Source organism: Neoarius graeffei, chromosome 6 (genome assembly GCF_027579695.1).
Source record: "Neoarius graeffei isolate fNeoGra1 chromosome 6, fNeoGra1.pri, whole genome shotgun sequence".
Classification (NCBI taxonomy): Eukaryota; Metazoa; Chordata; class Actinopteri; order Siluriformes; family Ariidae; genus Neoarius; species Neoarius graeffei.
The window spans coordinates 43,584,152-43,607,758 of NC_083574.1; positions in this window are offsets into that span (position 1 = coordinate 43,584,152).

A 23,607-nucleotide genomic window follows, 5' to 3' on the forward strand; every position below is an offset into this window, starting at 1 on the left:
TGTACACTAGTTTACCACAAAAATAGTGAAACTAGCATAAAAATTTACGTAAAGTATACGTACAAATGTTAGCACACACACACACACACACAATAAATAATATATATATATATATATATATATATATATATATATATATATATATATATATATATATATATATATATATTACACACACATGCACACACTCCAAGTATACTTACAAATTCTAGCATGTAATAAGTACACTAGTTTACTTAACTACAAAGACTTCAACCAGCATGGCAAAAACACAGTTCTATTCAAGTATACTTTCACAAACACTAGCATGTAAAAGATCATTAGTCTACTTTTCTTCAAGCACTTTTTATATACTTATAAGTATTAGCTTGTAAATATAAAATACACATTAGTGTACTTGAGATATTCTAAAGTAGATATTTATTTGCATATTTAAAGATAAGTACACTAAGTGCCTAGTAAACTTTTAGATTGCTTGTAGATATAATAATGGAGATGTGACAGATTTGAGTATGTTGACTACTCAGGACAATGTTAAATTATTTACAAACCCAATTCCAACTTCTTTTTGGAATTGGGTTTGTAAATAATTTAACATTGTAGCAAGCCCTATATTTCAGTGAAAATAGTACAAAGACAACATATCAAATGTTGAAACTGAGAAAGTTTGTTGTCTTTTGAAAAATATATGCTCATTTTGAATTTGATGTCAGTAACACGCTTCAAAAAAGTTGGGACAGGGGCAACAAAAGACTGAAAAAATTGTGTAATGCTAAAAAAAACTAATTTGGTTAATTGGCAACAGGTCAGTAACATGATTGGGTATAAAAAGAGCATCCTAGAGAGGTGGAGTCTTTCAGAAGTAAAGATGGGGATGGGTTCACCGCTCTGTGAAAGACTGCGTCGGCAAACAGTGCAACAATTTAAGAATAATTTTCCTTAATATAAAACTGCAAAGAATTTTGGGATCACAGCATCGATGGTGCATAATATCATTAAAAGATTCAGAGAATCTGGAGAAATCTCTGTATGCAAGAGACAAGGCTGAAAACTGACATTGGATGCCTGTGATCTTCAGGCCCTCAGGAGACACTGCATTAAAAGCAGACACGTGTCTGTAGTGGAAATCACTGTATGGGCTCAGGAACACTTCAGAAAACCATTGTCTGTGAAAACAGTTCATTACTGCATCCACAAATGCAAGTTAAAACCAGATATAAACAATATCCAGAAACACTGCCACCTTCTCTGGGCCCAAGTTCTTTTACACTGGACTGAGGCGAAATGGAAAATTGTCCCAAGGTCTGATGAATCAAAAGTAGAAATTCTTTTCAGAAATTATGGACACCACGTCCTCCAGGCTAAAGAGGAGAGGGACCATCCAGCTTGTCATCAGTGCACAGTTCAAAAGCCAGCATCTGTGATGGTATGAGGATGCATTAGTGCACATGACATGGGTAGCTTGTACATCTGGGAAGGCATCATTAATGCTGAATTTTATATATATATATATATATATATATATATATATATATATATATATATATATATATATATATGTGTGTGTGTGTGTGTTTCAGAGCAATATGCTGACATCCAGACAAAATCTTTTTCAGGGAAAGCCTTGTTTATTTCAGCAAGACAATGCCAAACCACATTCTGCACGTAGTACAACTGCATGGCTCTGTAGTAAAAGAGTCTGGGTGCTAAACTGGCCTGCCTGCAGTCCAGGCCTGTCTCCCATTTAAAACATTTTGTGCATTATGAAGCACAAAATATGACAAAGGAGACCCCAAATTGTTGAGGAACTAAAATTGCATATCAGGCAAGAATGGGACAACATTTCTCTTTCAAAACTACAGCAGTTGGTCTCCTCAGTTCCCAAACATTTACAGAGTGTTGTTAAAAGTAGAGGTGATGCATGTTGTTAACATGCCCCTGTTCCAACTTTTCTGAAATGTGTTGTTGACATCAAATTCAAAATGAGCATATATTTTTCAAAAAACAACAAAATTTCTCAGTTTCAACACTTGATATGTTGTCTTTATACTATTTTCAGTGAAATATAGGATTTCCATGATTTGCAAATTATCACATTCTGATTTTATTTACAGTTTACACATTGTCCCAACTTTTTTGGAATTGAGGTTGTATAACTTTGTGTGCATATATTAATCTAGGATCTCAATATTATAGCGATTTTAATTGCCTTTTACTCAGATATTGGTTGTACTTGATTTGCTATGCAGCACTTCAGCCAACACTCAAAAAGTGAAGTTTTCTTTTTGGAAAGGAATACTAAAATCTAAATCACATACATGTAAAATGCATGTAAGGTGAGCTGCTGAAGGAAAAGTTTCCATCTGGTTTTTTTTTATCCAAACAGTACAAATGCACAAATACTCATTTGAAGGTTCTCACATATATTTTTGATTAATCTCCTGATTTCCAAATGTATTCCCTGAGGGAAGCTTTATATAGATTTATTTAAGAGACAGAGTTCAGAGAGACCTATGTTACATAAAACACCACAGAGAAAATAAGACTGTGTGAAGACAATGTTGTAAATTATTTACTGTATCCTTCATCTGCAAATAAGAAGAATTGACCGACTTGAGAGTAATTCACGTACTAAGGAAAGCTCAAAATAATAATAATAATGTGTTTGCAGTTAAAGTGTTGTTACAAAGAGGCTGTGGAATGGATCTCATTAAAGTAGAGAATAAGGAGACTGTCTTCAAAATGAGAATAAAGCAGGACTCAGTGGACAGAATCAGCCTGAAGCAGAGACAGGAGAGATGCCAGTCATACAGAGACACCGCAAGGTTCCTCAGTAAAGATGAAGATGAAATTCTAACGTGGTAGTAAGAACAGCAATGTGTAAAGAATTCTGGGAAATGTCTGACACTGAAGTGATAAAGTGTCCTGATTCAATTACTGCAAAATCAGATAATCAAATGTGGTCCTGAGATACTGAAAGTCTAATTTCATATTGTACTCATGGTCGGAAGTTCAGGAAAATTGACCATTACTTTATAACCGAATTTTAAGTTTGTTTAAAAGAAAACTTTTCTGAAAATGTTAGACTATGGATAGGAATGAATTTGTAGTTCTGTATTTTGCTGCATTATTAGCAGTATTATCATTTTTAGATGAAATCTTTCTAGAATAGAAAAAAAAGAGAGGGTGGCAGGTACCATCGGGAAGCCATGGCCTAATGGTTAGAGAAGCAGCTTTGGGACCAGTTTGATTCCCTGGACCAGCAGGACTGGCTTGGCTAAAGTTCCCTTGAGCAAGGCACCTAACCTCCATCTGCTCCCCAGACTGCTCTGATTATGTTGTACGTTGCTCTGGATAAATGCCATTAATGTAATGTAACCTCCATCTCACAGCTCCAACGTTCAATTCTGAGCTTGGATTACTGTATATATGGAGCTTCACACATCCTTCTGATGTCTGTGTGGGTTTTCTCTGGGTTCTATGGGTTCCACCCACCTCCCACAAACATGACAGTGGGTGGAATGGCAATGCTGAATTGCTCCAAGATGTAAATGAATGTGTGCATCATAGTCTAGGATGGACTGGCATCCTGTCCAGGGTGTATTCTGGCCTTGTGAAAGATACAAGATGATGTTTATAAGGAAAACCAGAGGATAATTCCACTTTATTGCATTTTTTTATGGATTGAAATAGTATAATTTATTTTTCTGTGTAGTTTTATCCAGTGGCAAACCGTTACTCCTACAGCTGGGACTTCAGCTCAGACAAAACTAAGCCAGACACACCAAAAAAGAAACAGGGCAAAGGATTTTGCAAGGGATTAGCGGCAGGCTGCCAGGTAGCTCCGTTGTGTGTAGTTGTCGATGTTGATTTTAAAAGTAACTAAGTAAATTACATAGGGAAATGAATGCTTAAGTATGAGTGAAAAATACTGTCGCAAGCATGAGTGGAAGAAAAGTCCGGAGAGAGAAATCTTAGTTTCTCAGTCATTAGCCTGTGCTACTTGTTCTCGATAGCATTGACTTGACCGCTTTATTAGCATTCGCTAACACTACTGATGAACGCTACACCGGCTGGAAGGTGACTTCACTGCTGCGCTGACAACATCGGCTCGTGGTTATGCTCGCGTTGACCTCTGAGAAGGCCTAGGACGATAAATTTTTGGTCCCTCCCATTATAAATCAAAATTTGATTGGTTAATTAATCTGTCACTTCCTGCATAAACATACACTGCCATGGCCTTCTGTCCCGGCCATAAAATCCTAACCAATGAGTGAGCCAGCTCTATACTCTTCTCAGCCTAGAGACAACAGACAAAAAAAATCTTATTGGATAACTCGATTTTAATGTTTTCAGGACAGTAACCCTTTCATTTCTGAAGCAAATTTGATAGAAAATGAGGCCAAAATAGAATTAGAAGAGAATAATTATAATGAAATTATCTCATCTCATTATCTCTAGCCGCTTTATCCTGTTCTACAGGGTCGCAGGCAAGCTGGAGCCTATCCCAGCTGACTACGGGCGAAAGACGGGGTACACCCTGGACAAGTCGCCAGGTCATCACAGGGCTGATAATGAAATTGTGAAAGAATGAAATAAATTAAAGAATGAAAGAAATTAAATATAACATTTGAAATGCTGATCTGTTTGGGCCTTCTCTGAAGGTCTAGAAGGCCCTGACGATTTGCATCTGGTTGTATTGCTTTAATACCAATGGCTGGTCAACATTTCATGTGAATAGCTGGATTGGAAACATGTTTAATAGAAAAATTGTTGACTTATTGAATACTTATTTCTCCCACTGTTTATCAGGTCATTATTAATTTGCTCAGACACACACACACACACACACACACACACACACACGTTTTTAGGCTTTAAGTGACTGTAAAAAAAAGTTTCCTTTTATTTATTTGTTTGTTTGTCCATCAGGGACATTGCCCTCACTGCAAATCGTGAAACGGTTCTGCTCGTAGCATGGTAATGCAGTAGAGTGATAATGGAATCTGTGCTCACTGGGTTAGTAGTGGCTAAAAACATAATAGGATGAAGTTTATTCTTATATTACTGCAAGGTCAAAGATATCACTGCGTTTATTTTCATTACTTCACACTGGAACTAATGGGAACAGCATATTAATATATCATTTTAAGGTCTCCTATTACAGTATGCTTTCTGGCTATTCTGGGAGGCCCTTAATAGCTCTCGATTTTTCATCGACTGCAAAACAAAGTAGCAATCACAATTTGCTAGTCAGGATATTAAGGTCTGGTTCATGGTAGGAAAATTAATTTCACATGATTGGAAGTTTTTCAGGAAGAGTGGTTGTTATTTATGGGAGCTTTGGGAAAGGAGTAATGATGAACAGGCTACAACATAGTAAAATGCAGAATAAATGGCCGTCCCAATTGCATTCAAAATTTCCCTTCAGATAGATTTCCTGGCTTCTGTGTACATCTCAGTTTTTATCAGTTCACTGTGAAAAAAAAACCCAGATTTTTCATGGTTTTTGACTGCCAGACAGCGTTAAAAAGGTCTCCATGTAAAGGATGTGGACATATTCTCCAGTGGCCTCGTCTTAGCTATTATGTATCACCAGTGATTGTATTCTGGTTTTATTGCCCAGGAGTTTGCTCTCCATCCAGCACCAGTCACCAATCCCCATGCTCCCACTGGGAAGATAGGTTTACGCCATAAAACACTGATCCCCTCTTTAAAAGTCTTCAGTTAAGCATTTATATAGATGGGGTTGTCTCCTTTGATCCCTGCAGTTGATAATGCGTAATAGTCATCTCCATGAGCTCATCCATCATCGTTTCCTCTCCTGCTGAACTGTTTAGCCATTTACTAATGAAGAGAATAATTAGCATTATGAACTTTTACGGCTTTCACTATATCACTCTCAGATTCTCCATACACCTCATTAGAAAACATTCCTAAAACACTCTGCCTACTGGGGATAGTTTAGCACAAAATTAGCAGACAATGGAATTTCTATATCAGATGGCTTGAATAGTCCAATTCTGGGTGTATTCTTGCCTCACACCCAGTGTTCAGGGGATAGGCACCAGATTCCTTACAATTTTTGACCAGGATAAAGTGAGTATGAAGACGGGTGGCACTGTGGTGCAGTGGTTAGCACTGTCACCTCACAACAAGAAGGTTCTGGGTTTGAGCCCAGTGGCCGATGGGGGCCTTTCTGTGTGGAGTCTGCATGTTCTGTCTGTGTGGGTTTCCTCAGGGTGCTCCGGTTTCTAAAGACATGCAGTTAGGCTAATTGGCTACCCTAAATTGCCCATAGGTGTGAATGTGTGCATGAATGGTTGTTTCCCAAGCCCAGAAATGGGAGGGTTGTGGCAGGAAGGGTGTAAAACTATGCTCCAATTAATATGACATGTGGATCAATAGGGTCCACACGGACCCCGACCTGGCAAAAGTGCTGGACAAAGAAGAAGAAAATGAGTATGAAGATGAATGAATGAGAATTTTTTTCCAGAAGTGAGTAGTAATATTTTGTTTTCTGTAGACTTGTCCTCAAAGTAAGAGGCAGATTAAGGGATTGAATATGTCTTCAGGTGTGAACATATACCAAGCTCAGAACTGTTCTCCTCAAAATGGACACACACAAACACACCTGTCAAACAGACACACACACACACACACACACACACACACACACCTCAGGGAACAAAAAAATGAACAGAGCAGTCTTCTCTGGCAGAACCTCTGCAGGTTAATGAGGTCTACAATTGCGACAAAACACACACACGCACACACTGAAATGCAGCTTGTCAAACAGAAAAAAAAAAACCACAAACCGAAAAATGAACATAGTATTCCTATGCACTCATTTCAGTCTGAACCTCTTTAGGTTAATGAGGTCTACAATACCCCCCTCCCCATCTCTCTCTCTCTCTCTCTCTCTCTCAGCTAAAATTTCATGAGGCACAGAGAGTGTGCCAGTCAACCCACACACAAACAAGCAACCACACAAACTCACAGGCACAAGTAATGACACTTGGTATTGTTTCAAAATTGGGTGTGAAAAAATTCAGACTTAGTAAAAAGATTATTATACATTGCTGCGACAACTCAAAAGTACAATCACTGAATCATCATTAGTTGTACTGCTTACTGCCTACACAAATAATTAAACTCCACACGACCTCTCTTCCGATATTATCCTCTCCAAGGAAAAAACCCATTATAATTATGGCTATTTATCATTGAACATAAAGTAACTAAGATTTTCTAGTCACCTAAATGAAATTGGAAAGCTTGCAACACTATACAGAACTTAACTGTTATTTAATTACATGCCGTACCAGTTAAAAGTTTGGACGCACCTCTCATTTATAGGTTTTTCTGTATTTTGACTATTTTCTATATTGTAGAACAATACTGAAGATATCAAAACTATGAAGTAACAGATGGAACATATATGGAATTGTGTGGTAAACAAAACAGTGTTAACAAGTGTTGCCAGGCAAAACAAACCTCGCCCGGTAGCACTTATGATGAATATGAAGGAAGATATCATAAAAAAAAATAGGTACCCTATAGGTACATGTGGCTACTGCTTTTAAATAAAATTGTTTTCTGATCCCATGTCCATACAGTAGTAAATATAGCATATATATTTACTCTATGAGGCAGTAGCCACAAAAATGAAGCATAATCCAAAAATGAACAATTTTAAAATCACAGAAGTAAAATATACCAAGTGTCTGTACTTTATATTATTCTACTCTTACCTCTTACAGTTTTCGAAACTGAAACCTCCGAACCGAGGCTGACATACACACGCTGTCACCATGACCCAAACTCTTATTTCCCGGAAATGGCCTGGCACTAGAGCTCAGTGGAATGCACTCTCCATCTGTAAGAAGCATACAGTAAACATGTCTGAAAGTGATTTCTTTAGTCTAGTCCAGGGCTTTTCAAAGTGTGGGGCGCGCCTCTCCTAGGGGGCGCCAGAGTTCTTCAGGGGGGGCGCAACGTGAGGAAAAATAAACCAGAATAAGTTACTATTGCGGACATTTAGCGAACTTCAGCTAGCCTTTGCCAGAGACAAAATGGATTGATTTTTAGTACCTAAAGCTACAGTGAGTGAGGAGACAGAGTCTGGGCCAAGCAAAAAAAGAAGGAAGTATGACCACGATTATTTAAAGTTTGGATTTTCATGGACTGGATCTGAAGATTCTCCACTGCCACAGTGTGTTGTCTGCCAAGAGGTGCTACCGTAGCTAACGATGCTATGAGATGTTTAAAATGTGTAAAACAAGATGTTTTTTTTTTAAAAAAGCACAGATGTTTAAAATGTGTAAAAAAAGAGGTTTTAAAAAAAGCATAGATGTTTAAAATGTGTAAAACAAGATGTTTTAAAAAAGCACAGATGTTTAAAATGTGTAAAACAAGATGTTTTAAAAAAAGCACAGATGTTTAAAATGTGTAAAAGAAAAAAAATGTCTACAACAACCATTTTTTTAAATACGAATGGAACATTAAGTATAGCAACAACAAAAATTGTAAGGGGGGGCGCTGTTGTTTATTTGCTCTCTGAGGGGGGGCTGACTCTCCCACACTTTGAAAACCCCTGGTTTAGTCCATTTATTTCGAATGGTGAACCGAATTGTATACACTCACTGGCCATTTTAATCGGAACATGTGAATGCGCATGTGCAGTGCATGACTGTTACACTCTTACAGCACGATGACATAGTGGCTAGCGCCGCTATATGATGCAGTAGCCACAACAAAAATTATTTTGACCTTTTTGGTGACCGGATGACCCTCAAAATGTTGGAGGTTCTATTTGAGACCAATGCCCATCCATTCTGAAAGTTTCATGAAGATTGATCCAGCTGTTTTCCCGTAATATCGTTAACAAAAAAACAAAGAAACCTGACCGAAAACAATACCTCGCCCCCTGCTGGACTCCATCCCAGGCAAGGTAAAAATGTTTCATATTTTAGATGCTTCAAAGTAGCCAGCGTTTACCTTGATGAGGCTTTGCACACTATTGGCATTCTCTTAACCAGCTTCATGAGGTAGTCACCTGGAATGCTTTTCAATTAACAGGTGCCTCATCAAAAGTTAATTAGTGCAATTTCTTGCTTTCTTAATGCGTTTTGAGATCAAACAGTGTAATAGTGAATAATAAAAATACAGTAAATATCCCTATTCAAACAGACCCTGGACACTGTTTCCTGTGACGTAGTTCCTGTTTTCAAATTGTTTGCCACAAGTCTCTTATCAGTGTTGGTGTTTAAACTACAACTTTTTTCTGTTTTTCATCAATAACTTTCCACTATCGTTTTAGATTGCTGTATTTTTCATTTTCCCTTCTGCCACATTTTCATTTTCTCAAAGAAAGCCTTTTTTCCCCATCCAAAGACAGCAAGCAGAGGCCATTCATGTCGGATCTGTCTTAAAATCAACAAATCTTCAACTAAGGCAAAAATTCAGCTTGTTCAGGGTGTTGAGTGCAGGATGTTAAGACAGAAGTACTTAGACTAGGACCACATGCAGCTAGAAGTGAGCTTTCTGATTACATAGTGAAACTGTAAATGGCCTTTCTGTTTCATCATGTGCATTAGGAAAAGACCTTGGGGTGATCATTGACTCCAGTCTTTCATTTGAACGCAAGTAGATAATCTTAATAGGATAGCCTTCTTTCATCTCAGAAATATTGCTAAGATAAGAAATACAGTGTCACTACATGATGCAGAAAAACTAGCTCATGCCTTTGTTACCTCTAGATTGAATTATTACAATGCCTTACTGTCTGGATGTTCCAGTAGGTGCATAAACAAGCTCCAGTTAGTCCAGAAAGCAGCAGCAAAAGTCCTTACTAAAACCAGAAGATTTGAGCACATCACCCATATCTTATCCATACTGCATTGGCTCTGGATCAAATTTCGCATTGATTATAAAATACTGCTCTTGATCTGTAAAGTGCTGAATGGTCTCGCACCACAATACCTGAGTGAACTTCTGGTCTTTTATGACGTGCCATGCCACTTACATCAAAAGGTGCTGGCTATTTGTTGTTACCTCAAATAGTGAAGTCTACAGCAGGGGGCAGAGCCTTCTTTTACAAAGCCCCACAGTTCTGGGACAGCCTTTGAGACTCAGACACAGTCTTGGTGTTTAACTTGAAAATATATTTGTTTAGTCAAGCCTTTTGTTAATAGATTTGTATTAGGTAAAGGAGTAGATCTGGAGGGTTCTTGGGCATAGTGTTTTGGTAAACTTGGATGTATGGATGCTGTTGTTCCCCATTCTCACGCATTCACTCATGTTTGTTGATGGGGGAATGGCTGGTTGCTTTATGTCCCAGAGCACCTTCGTGTCTATGTTATCTTCTGGCTCTCCCTTTTAGTTATGCTGTCATAGTTAGTCTTGCTGGAGTCCCTGCTTGCACTCAGCACACAATGTACACTGTTCGTAACCATTAGGTGACAACAGAAATACCTAACAATCTGTCTGTCTGTCTGTTTGTATGTCTGTATGTCTCTCTCTCTTTTCACATCACTCTTGGGAAATCAGTGATACTGACCTCTCCTGCTTTCCGGACCTGCCTGATCTATCCTGAGGTTCTCGCTTCATTCCAGTGGAGGATGGCCCCATATGGACAGCCTAAAGATACACTTAGAAGAGAGCTCTAGACACTTAATACAAAACACTTCTGTTTTGATGGCTTAGGACTAAAATTGCCATGAAAACTTTAGGACTGCAGTTGCCATGAAAAGTTTTGCAATCAAGTCTCCATCAATGAACACTTGATAACATCAACAAAATAGACTTCATGTTAAAATTATGCTGAATTTCCTGGTTACACATTTGCACTGTTTGACCATATACAGTACGTAGGACACACAGAAGTGAGTTATTTATAATCACACTATTTGTTATCACCCAACTCAGAATGGGTTCCCTTTTGAGTCTCGTTTCTCTAAAGGTTTCTTCCTCATGTCATCTCAGGGAGTTTTTCCTTGCCACCATCGCATCAGGCTTGCTCATTAAGGAGATATTTATTCAGGATATATTTATTAGTTGATATGTTTAAAATTGTATTTTCTGTAAAGCTGCTTTCTGGCAATGTCTATTATTAAAAACACTACAAATAAATTGACTTGACTTATTTGACAACTGTAGCAATCCACACTGCAAAAAACTGAAACCTGAATTTGAGGAGAAAATTACTTAATACTAGTGAAATTATCTTGCTGCATGGACAGATATTTTTACTTGATAAGACCTCTTAGAATAAGTTGGTTGCAATCTAGAATTAGGTTTAATAATCTCAGAATTGGTGTCTTGTGTTCTTCTAACAGGAAATGCTAGATCGTTTCAACTATTTTCAAGATATTTTCACTTGCTAAGATATCATTTTTTGCAGTGCATATTATATCAAGAACTACTCAACTAAGTTAAGAGAAATGACAGTCCATCATTGTTTTAAGACATGACGTGCCTTTTAATTAACAAAAATAAAGAAAAGGAAAATTGACTGGTACTGTATTTCATTTCTGGCTGACCAGGATAATGTGGTTACTGAAGATGAATGAATATTTCATCATGACTCTATTTTTTGTAGGATGGTCTTTCAGTTCCATCACATTTCCTGTAGATCCGGGAACACATTCATGAACTTTGTTTTTATTTTCCAACCCCGATTCCAAAAAAGTTGGGACAAAGTACAAATTGTAAATAAAAACGGAATGCAATGATGTGGAAGTTTCAAAATTCCATATTTTATTCAGAATAGAACATAGATGACACATCAAATGTTTAAACTGAGAAAATGTATCATTTAAAGAGAAAAATTAGGTGAGTTTAAATTTCATGACAACAACACATCTCAAAAAAGTTGGGACAAGGTCATGTTTACCACTGTGAGACATCCCCTTTTCTCTTTACAACAGTCTGTAAACGTCTGGGGACTGAGGAGACAAGTTGCTCAAGTTTAGGGATAGGAATGTTAACCCATTCTTGTCTAATGTAGGATTCTAGTTGCTCAACTGTCTTAGGTCTTTTTTGTCATATCTTCCGTTTTATGATGCGCCAAATGTTTTCTATGGGTGAAAGATCTGGACTGCAGGCTGGCCAGTTCAGTACCCGGACCCTTCTTCTACACAGCCATGATGCTGTAATTGATGCAGTATGTGGTTTGGCATTGTCATGTTGGAAAACGCAAGGTGTTCCCTGAAAGAGACGTCGTCTGGATGGGAGCATATGTTGCTCTAGAACCTGGATATACCTTTCAGCATTGATGGTGTCTTTCCAGATGTGTTAAGCTGCCCATGCTACACGCACTAATGCAACCCCATACCATCAGAGATGCAGGCTTCTGAACTGAGCGCTGATAACAACTTGGGTCGTCCTTCTCCTCTTTAGTCCGAATGACACGGCGTCCCTGATTTCCATAAAGAACTTACATTTTGATTCGTCTGACCACAGAACAGTTTTCCACTTTGCCACAGTCCATTTTAAATGAGCCTTGGCCCAGAGAAGACGTCTGCACTTCTGGATCATGTTTAGATATGGCTTCTTCTTTGAACTATAGAGTTTTAGCTGGCAACGGCAGATGGCACGGTGAATTGTGTTCACAGATAATGTTCTCTGGAAATATTCCTGAGCCCATTTTGTGATTTCCAATACAGAAGCATGCCTGTATGTGATGCAGTGCCATCTAAGGGCCCGAAGATCACGGGCACCAATATGGTTTTCTGGCCTTGACCCTTACGCACAGAGATTCTTCCAGATTCTCTGAATCTTTTGATGATATTATGCACTGTAGATGATGATATGTTCAAACTCTTTGCAATTTTACACTGTCGAACTCCTTTCTGATATTGCTCCACTATTTGTCGGCGCAGAATTAGGGGGATTGGTGATCCTCTTCCCATCTTTACTTCTGAGAGCTGCTGCCACTCCAAGATACTCTTTTTATACCCAGTCATGTTAATGACCTCCTGCCAATTGACCTAATGAGTTGCAATTTGGTCCTCCAGCTGTTACTTTTTTGTACCTTTAACTTTTCCAGCCTCTTATTGCCCCTGTCCCAACTTTGAGATGTGCTGGTGTCATGAAATTTCAAATGAGCCAATATTTAGCATGAAATTTCAAAATGTCTCACTTTCGACATTTAATATGTTGTCTATGTTCTATTGTGAATACAATATCAGTTTTTGAGATTTGTAAATTATTGCATTCTGTTTTTATTTACAATTTGTACTCTGTCCCAACTTTTTTGGAATCGGGGTTGTCTATCTACAGCTTATGTAATTCAGTGATGGCTTTTTAATGTCCCTGAATGCTGCTGAGAAGTTAAATTAGCCATACACTGGCTTTTAGAGTGCTGTTTGTTCTAGTTATTGAAGCCTTGCCTCTTCTCATATGTTTCCAATTAGATCCAATCTATCTCCACTCAGATCAAATGAGGTCTGTGGATGAATAAGTTGAATATGAGCTTAAGGGTTGGCCTCTTGGAGAGTGAGCTATCTTCCCATCGACTGCTTTTTCAACCGAGACACTCATCTGTTTTCTGCAAATAAACCTCTCTTTAATTGGATTTTCATGGTTATGGATTTCTACCTGAGGGTAAATCTTTAATCGTATTGGCTTTATGACCTTCAATGAAACCCTTATCAGCTCATTTTGTCTCTTTCTATTTGGCATCTGAAATGTATTTACAAATGACATATTAGTTTCTGAAATATTGTACATTACAATCTGCCATTCAAACATTTGAGTATAAAACTAGCTAGACTACTCACACACACCAGACCTTGGCATCACATAACACCCATCCTCCATCAATTACACTGGCTTCCTGTTCAATATCACATCCAATTCAAAATTCTCCTGCTTGTCTACAAGGCCCAACACAACCTAGCACCCACATACCTCACTAGTCTCCTTAACCCATACCTACCCACTCGCACTTTACGCTCCTCTGACACACTTCTTTTGTCCATCCCCTCCATGAACCTCCGCTCCATGGGTGACAGGGCATTTAGTGTTGCCGGCCCTAAGCTCTGGAACAACCTCCCACTTTCACTGAGACAATGCACTTCCCTTTCGTCATTCAAATCCACGCTCAAAACTCACCTCTTCAGCCTTGCTTTCCCTGCACAATGATATCTTATTGATTTTTATTATTTTATCCCATTTATTTTATTTTATTTTATTTGCTTCTTTCTCTGATTTTATTTTGTATCATGATACAATGCCTTTTACCATGTACTTATTGATTTTTATTTGTTTCTTTTCCTTTTACATATATTACTGACCTGCATTATTTTTATTGTTTTATTACCCATCTTGCTATTGTTTTAACATTCTAGTATTTTAACATTCTGTACTGTAAAGTGTCCTTGGGTACCTTGAAAGGCGCTACAAATAAAATTTATTATTATTATTATTATTATTATTAAAACTGCATTTCACGATAATGGCTAGTTTACTGATTTATGATTCTATCTGTCTATTTTTTGTCTATTAAAATCAGTGTTTGGCAAGCTACTGTGCAACTATCAATCTACTCGCTAAGAAGAAGTAGCTAACTACACCGATGGTACTTTGTCAAGTGAGGAAAATCAGCTGTTAGTTTCATTATTGTGCAACAGTCTAATGCCCAAACTTACAATGTACATGCTTTTTACAGGATATTCCATAATAAAGCAATTTTTCTTTCCTATTTGTAATCCACTCTTCGTAAGCTGTCTTAGTTACCTAAAAACATTAGTTCCCTATAAAATAAAATCATAAAAAGCAGCAAATCCAGAAAATCCTCACTCCACTATTCTTGGTTCAGTTTCTTTCTAGAAACATCTAGCTAGCTTGTTAATCTGAATGAACACATAGTAATCAATGTAATGTTTATTTAAATAACTGCAATATGAATAATAATTCTTGTCATCATTGCTTTTTATTTTATATTGGCTGAAGCTATAAAATAAATAACTGAGGTCAGTTTTCATGATTCATCAAAAGAGTTAACTATTTTGATAATTCACTGGCTGATCATATTGGTTCAATAGAAAATATTCAATGCCTACAGCAATCAAGCATGAACATCCCTGTATCTTAACCCAAGTAGCAAATTGACATTGGCATTGTGTCTGTTTTGGGTGGCTATGTTGGTTCACTATACTGAACACTTGTGCCAGCATTGGCAGTGCTGTTATGTCATCTGATCCTTTGCCAATGCTGTCCCAACAATGTTGTACATATGGGACCAACCTAGCCACCCAAAAGAGACATTAGGGCAATATCAATTTGCTGCCTGGGTTAAGTTATGAGGGCGATCATGCTTGATTGCAGGAGGCATAGGTTTCATAATAGCTCTGCCAGTGCTGGTCTACAGCACTAGCTCAATCTTAGCAAAGGAGTGCTCTTCATAACAACTCTGCTAATTCTGACCCAACATTGGAAAAGGAGTACTATTCATAACAACCCTGTCAATTGTAGGCCAACTTTTGTCAGTCCTGGTGTTACAATATTGGCATAGTGAAGAGTATGACATTGGTCTAATGTTGGCACCCAACATTGGCCCAACAGAATGGCTCAGTTTGCTACCTGCATGGGTCATAAAAACAATGAGCTCACTGCATTTATGTCGATCCTTATAGAGGTTCTTAAGGTTTTGAATGTCAACAGTATTTTTCCCACCTTTTTTTGCATAGGATACAAACAAATGTGTACATGTTGTTTGAATCTTGTTCGAATAATGTTCATAAACATTGATAAACAAGGCTATTGTGTTATATTAGATAATGTGTGTGTTTGAGGGGGTAATTAGAATAACAGCATTGCACTACAGCTATACATAAGAAAGCTTCTTAATCTATAGCACATTCATTCAATAAAAGATTAAAGAGTCAGGATTAAAGGTGATCACAGCAGAAAGATTCATGTTTCATCAAATAATGATTTATTGGCATTATTGATTGCTGTAAGAACCTCTCCTCCGAAGATTATAGCCAGCACTTTCAGTCGATTGCATAATTTATCTCCAGAGCTGCAATTCAGCAGCTGATGCCCATCTTCCCACCATGATGGAAATTAGATGTGCATCAGTTTTTCCTTTACGTATATATACACCATTTACAAAAGGGTTGCATTTTGTAGCAAATCAATGCCATATGAAATAATGCCCTGGACATATAGGGTTATGCGAGAATGGAGATGGAGTGTAGACATTTCTAGTGTCTGTTCAGGGATTATGCCAGTGAGCACAAAGTGTGTGTGTGTGTGTGTGTGTGTGTGTGTGTGTGTGTGTGTGTGTGTGTGTGTGTGTGTGTGTGTGTGTGAGTGAAATTTCTTTGCATACTAAGAGGCTGTATAAGCTGCATAAATGTTATAGGATTTGGATTTGTACATGAACACAAAGAGAGAATGAACAAGCAATGAAAGTCTAATCCTACAGGGAGTTCATGGATCACATACTGGGTGATCCCAATATTTGCTGATAGCTTCCATATGTCACCAACCACACAGGCAGAGTTCATCAGGGTGTGTGTGTGTGTGTGTGTGTGTGTGTGTGTGTGTGTGTGTGTGTGTGTTAAAAAAAAAGAGAGACCTCGATGACTAGGTTATTGTATCTCTTACTGTCAAAAGCAGATGGGTGTTGAGTGCTTTCATCAATTTTGCTCTACTGGGTTTTGAAAATTATCCTGCTATAATTGGTGCTTAAAGACTTTAATGGCTAAGAATTTCAGTTTTATCTGCACCATCAGAGCCGTTCAGGTTCTCAGTTCACAGTCAGCTCTAAATGAATGTCTCAGTCAAGAGGCACTGGTGCTTGAATGACAACTTACTAAGTAAGACCCAATTTTACGATATTATGAGGCATGTATTATGACAAATCTTTGCTTCAATACTTTAAGGCAAACATTTTTTCTACAAATGATTGATCTGGAATAATTGCAGCAATGATTATCAGTCATGCAGTCATTCGTGGTCATGAATTTTATTAATAAGCAATGCTATAAAAAGATCAACTTAATGATGAATACCCAGTGAGATATAACACATTAGCATTAACCAATACTGCCATAAACAAAAGCCAAAACACTGTTTAGTTAGGTCTTTAGATTCTATTTGTTTGTGCAGTCTGGAATTGCAGTGTGGCCACAGAGCTAATGGTAGTCTGGCAGGTCTACAAACAGACATCCATGAGTAGCATTGGCGTTCAGCTAACTTTTATTTTGTTGCTTTATCACCAACCCCACCATACAAAGACAATTAAAAAAAGAAAAGAATAAAAATAAAGTACTAAGATCAGGCAAGAATGAGTACGGAGAAGAAATGGGCTACAGTGGGGGCATAAAATGCCATTAGAGCTCTCACACACCCATGTTTGGTTGACGATCCTTGCTAAGACTTTCTATCAACATAATTAGTAATGCAGCTAATGAATGCTATACCTATATCTAAATCTATCATTAACCTCAATAACAACAAGTAAACACACAAACAAAAATCAAAACAAAACAAAAAACATGGTGATCAGCCTCATAAGGACAAGCCACATGTCTCTGCAAAGTCAAAGTTATTAGATATTCCTATCATCGGGGCGCCATTTGGTGCTTGAGCCCTACCAAGATATAAACATGTCCACACAGACACACACAATTTCTTTGACACAATGTGTTCTGAGGAAAAAGAAAACAAATCTTGGAAAAGCATGGAAATCTGTTTAGTGTTAAAGGTTAAGATTATTGAATAAAAATGTCATCTCATCTCATTATCTCTAGCCGCTTTATCCTGTTCTACAGGGTTGCAGGCAAGCTGGAGCCTATCCCAGCTGATTACGGGCGAAAGGCGGGGTACACCCTGGACAAGTCACCAGGTCATCACAGGGCTGACACATAGACACAGACAACCATTCACACTCACATTCACACCTACGGTCAATTTAGAGTCACCAGTTAACCTAACCTGCATGTCTTTGGACTGTGGGGGAAACCGGAGCACCCGGAGGAAACCCACGCGGACACGAGGAGAACATGCAAACTCCGCACAGAAAGGCCCTCGCCGGCCACAGGGCTCGAACCGAACCCGGACCTTCTTGCTGTGAGGCGACAGCGCTAACCACTACACCACCATGCCGCCCTCTTGAATAAAAATATTATATTAAAATATTACAGGATTAAAGTTGTGTGAAATATTATTAAAACATACAGTATGAAACATTATGAAAAAAATATGTATGAAAACTGAAATTTTTGTAATACTTACTGTACAGTCCGATATAGCAGTATTTGTACAACCCCAATTCCAAAAAAGTTGGGAAGCTATGTAAAACGTAAATATAAACAGTATCATGGAAACCCTATAGTTAATTAAAAATAGTACAAAGACAACATATCAAATGTTGAAACGCAGACATCTTATTGTTTTCTAAAAGATATACCGATCAGCCATAATATTAAAATCACTGACAGGTGAAGTGAATTACATTGATTATCTCATTACAATGGCACCTGGTAAGGGGTGGGATATATTGGTCTGCAAGAGAACAGTCAGTTCTTGAAGTTGATGTGTTGGAAGCAGGAAAATGGGCAAGCGTAAGGATCTGAGCGACTTTGACAAGGGCTAAATTGTGATGGCTAGATGACTGGGTCTGAGCATCTCCAAAATGGCACATCTTGTGGGGTGTTCCTGGTATGCAGTGGTTAGTACCTACCAGAAGTGGTCCAAGCTTCCCAGAGAGGCTGAGTCTCTCAGAAGTAAAGATACATTTTCAATAAAACATTGGGTTTCCATGATTTGCAAATCATCACATTCTGTTTTTATTCACATTTTAGTGAGCATTTTTTTTAAATTGGGGTTGTATATTAAGTGGTTAAGATAATATTAAGGGAGTAGTGTGTGTGTTCAGGGTGGCAGAGTGGTGTCGTGGTTAGCACTGTCGCCTCACAGCAAGAAGGTTCTGGGTTTGAGCCCAGTGGCTGACAGGGGCCTTTCTGTGTGGAGTTTGCATGTTCTCCTCGTGTCTGCATGGGTTTCCTCCGGGTGCTCCGGTTTCCCCCACAGTCCAAAGACATGCAGGTTAGGCTAATTGGTGGCTCTAAATTGACTGTAGGTGTGAATGTGAGTGTGAATGGTTGTTTGTCTCTATTGGCCCTTTTCCACTACCCTTTTTCAGCTCACTTCAGCTCGCTTCAGCTCACTTCAGCCCGACACGGCTCGCGTTTCGACTATCTAAGAACAGCGCGACTCAGCTCGCTTCAGCCCTGCTCAGCCCCCAAAACTCGCACGGTTTTGGAGTAGGGCTGAAGTGAGCCAAACCAAGCTGAGTGAGGCTAGGGGCGTGAGGAGACACTCCCCTGTGCACTGATTGGTGAGGAGGAGTGTCCTCACATGCCCACACACGCCCTGCGAGCACGCTGGGATCTGTAAACACCGTAAACCCGGAAGAAGGAGAATTACGAATTACGAGAATTATGAAGCCTTATGTGCCTCGCCTCATCTATACGCTCTTGCCAGTATCTGTTGGCGTTGTTGGTGACAACAAGCCACAGCACCAAGACCAGCAACACTAACGACTCCATGTCCTCCATGTTTATTGTTTACTCTCCGGGTTGTGAGACTACCGCTTAAAAGCTCACTGATGTCACTGTTTGCGCCGCCTAACGACATCACCTGACGTCCACCCACTTTCGCTAACTCCACCCAATGTGTCCACTCACTTCCAGCCAGCACGGTTCAGCGCGGTTGTAGTCGAAATGCAACTCCAACAGCCCCACTCAGCTCGACTCAGCCCAACTCAGCACGGCACGGCTCAGCCCAACTCAGCCGCGTTGGTAGTGGAAAAGCGGCATATGTGTCAGCCCTACAATGATCGGGTGACTTGTCCAGGGTGTACCCCGCCTCTCACCCATACTCAGCTGGGATAGGCTTCAGCTTGCCCCGACCCTACACAGGATAAGCAGTTACAGATAATGGATGGATGGAGGGATGAAAATCTCATCAATTGTTCTTTGGCCCATGGCTCACTTTCCTTCCAAATTATATCAAAATCTGTTCACTACTTTTTGAGTTACATTGGGAAAAAACAAACAAACAGAGGCAAAAACATAACCTCCTCCAACAAAGTTGGCAGAGGTAATAACCAATGTGCTGTTTAAACAAAGGTTGTGTTTAATCTGCTTGTTCGCTGAGAAACTGAATGAAGAACCGATAGCCCGGATAAGTAATTTGCTTGTCCTGGGCACCCAGGCTAGCAATTTGTCCACTACTTTACTTCTTGGTTGTGTCTGACTTTAGAACACTTGTGATGAAGGTAGTAGTAAAATTAGAAATTAAATGTATCTCTCCAAGTATAATTAATGTCTATACAACAGATTGAACATTTTAACAATAGTTATGCCATTGTTTCACATAACAGCACTTTTATCTATGCATGTCTTTTATTGGCTTATTGAAGTTTTCCTCAAATAATAAGCCGGATATTACAATTCAGTAAATTTTCATTCTTCTTGAATATTGCTTCCAGCACCATTATCACTTGTTCTGTCTGGTTTAATTCAAACATTGTTGTTTCATTCCATCAGAAAAGGAGAAGCGGTAATCGGTGTACTGTGCTTATCAGAAAGAGAGGGTCAGAAACAGAGCCAGGCTGACATTATGCATTTGATCACTGGAGGAAAATAAATGAGTTTCTTTGTTTCGAATAGAGAGTCTTATCTTTCACTGCCTTTTGGATGGCGAGTCGCAGTAAATTCATTCATAATGCAATTATATCCCTTCATTCAGAATGGTTTCTTGTAACAAAGAACACTTTTTAAAGGGTATAATGGATTTTGTTTGTCTAAAAATACAGTGCATTGGTCCAAATCATGTTCAGTCAGGAATGATTAAATGTGAATATTTCACACAAAAAAAATATCTTTTATCAAACATGCGATATTCTTCAACATGCCTCATTTATATCCAGTATCGTACAGTTCACTACACTTAACGAATAGTGTTTCATTCAAAATTCACTGTTGCGAAAATGATGACCACGTACGGTAAAAATGTTGCTATGGAATGTTTACTTCTGCTTAGTTTCTTAAATTGTTTTTCTGAAAACTCAATGTTTCCCATTATTATACATACAGGACACTTTTTTCCATGGAATAAAAACGTGTTCTATTCCCTTCTAGTGGGTTTCATTCATTTGGTTTGATAGCATGCAATACTGATAGCATATTGCTTATCCTATGTGTATTATGTCACTCTACCCAATGGAGAATGAGGTTTGAATATGGTTTACGATATTGCATGGTTGTCGAGACAACATGATGTCACACGTCAGAGCTGATGCGAATATCCAATGCAAGAGTTTTCTGTTGCGCATGCGCAGAAGCATTTCTTTGTTTGCCCGGAAAGACGCATTGAACGCCCAAAAGGCTATCAGAACTTCATTAGATATTCTTCACGCATATTTACAAGAGAAAAACATACCAATGGACATTGAAAAGCTGGAAAAGAGACACTTTGGAGACATAAAACTTCCACGCTAGTGAGTGACTGACAATTTGTAAATAATCATGGCCATCAGGTTTGCTTTGTTAAATATGGAAGATTTTGAGAGACTTTTGAAAGAGAAAAATGCGTTGAACACCTGAAAGAAATGTATAATAATAATAATAATAAAAATGGCTCACTTTTTTGTGGTATATCAGATATATTCCATTCAGCTAGCATGATATTGAACGAGTCAAAGATGAGTGGAATGGAATATATCTGATGTACCACTCAATGCGAGTCAATATTATTGAATTATTCCCTCCACCAACCTTGTTGGACGAGGTTATGTTTTTGCCTTTTCCCAATGTAATTCAAAAAGCAGTGAACGGATTTTGATGAAATTTGGAGGAAAGTTGTGTCATGGACCAAGGAACAATTGATTAGATTTTGAAGCAAATCCGAATATGTGGCTTGGCAGAGGTATGCACGCTACCAAGTGCCCTTCGAGTATATAGTAGAGTGGAACATAATGGATCTTAAGGAGTTTATGGAGCAAAAGAAAGGAAAGGGTAAGCTCTGGACATACTTCCCATGTTCCTCCACACTCTAGTGCAAAACCTTTTCCTAACAGACTACATCATTTTCACTCCCTCCACCTACAACCTATATATTCAATCCCCTCTTCAAACTGGCTAATGTATTAGGATAATTTACAAGTCTGTTTTGGATATACATGTGATGTTTTGTCTGATTCTTCACTAACCTCAGCATGGTCAATTCATTATAACGAAAAAATAAATATTCAGGTGGTGTTGCCTGAACTGAAGACCTCAAACAGCTATCATGAAGTGTGTGTGTGTGTGTGATGAAAAGGCAGTTTTGCTCCAAACCCATGTGTGGATTTGTGAAAGTTCCTTTTCAATTCTCAGACAGTAGATTTACCCATAGTGCCTACCTTAGATACTCTAATAGGCCACTTTAATAGAAACAGCTAGACCCTTAGTAGAGCTGTTAAGGCCCTATAAACATAAGAATTGTGCACAACATGATAAAAGCATGAAACTTTCAGGGTTTGTTCTCCAGGGCATAACAATTAATTTAAGATCTGGAGGCGCTCTCAGTTTGACCTTGGAGGTCATTTAGAGGTCATCGACCCTTGTTATGTGCAATTTCAATGGACAGGATTAAAAATTAGGGCATTTTATCATATAAGTGTGACAAAAATTGTAATTACATGTGGATTTCCATTTTTCTAGGTCATGAGGGTCCATTTATAGTAATATTACACTTAGAAGTCAAGGTTAAGATGAACGTCACTCTAAAATATATGATGTGTTATGTCAATTTCAACAACTTTTATGATTTTGTAGCATATTGCCAAGCAGTATATACTTTGTAATTGTAAAATGACTTCCAAATGGGGCGGCACGGTGGTGTAGTGGTTAGCGCTGTCGCCTCACAGCAAGAAGGTCCTGGGTTCGAGCCCCGGGGCCGGCGAGGGCTTTTCTGTGTGGAGTTTGCATGTTCTCCCCGTGTCCGCATGGGTTTCCTCCGGGTGCTCCGGTTTCCCCCACAGTCCAAAGACATGCAGGTTAGGTTAACTGGTGACTCTAAATTGACCGTAGGTGTGAATGTGAATGGTTGTCTGTGTCTATGTGTCAGCCCTGTGATGACCTGGCGACTTGTCCAGGGTGTACCCCGCCTTTCGCCCGTAGTCAGCTGGGATAGGCTCCAGCTTGCCTGCGACCCTGTAGAAGGATAAAGCGGCTAGAGATAATGAGATGAGATGAGACTTCCAAATGAGTGATACAAGTGATACAAATGAGTATTCTAATCATTGCAGTCTCCAGAACATGCACAAAGGGCAGTACACTTCAATTCTGCCTTTTTGCATTTGCAGTGACCACAACAGCCCTTTTTGCAACCACAATGCAAAAGCTCATAGCACGACTGTGAAGGCCTCTGCACGCTCTTGCGACAAGGCTTTCGCAGATAGATTTTCGCAGACAGTTGTAATTTGTCGTTGAGCGGGGAGTAATAGGCGTGCGCGATGTTATTCACCGCCACAATGCAAGGGGGCGCCAAGTCGCGAAATCGCTAGGAGTAGTTGGTGGGTGTGGTTAGTGGAGTGTTTAT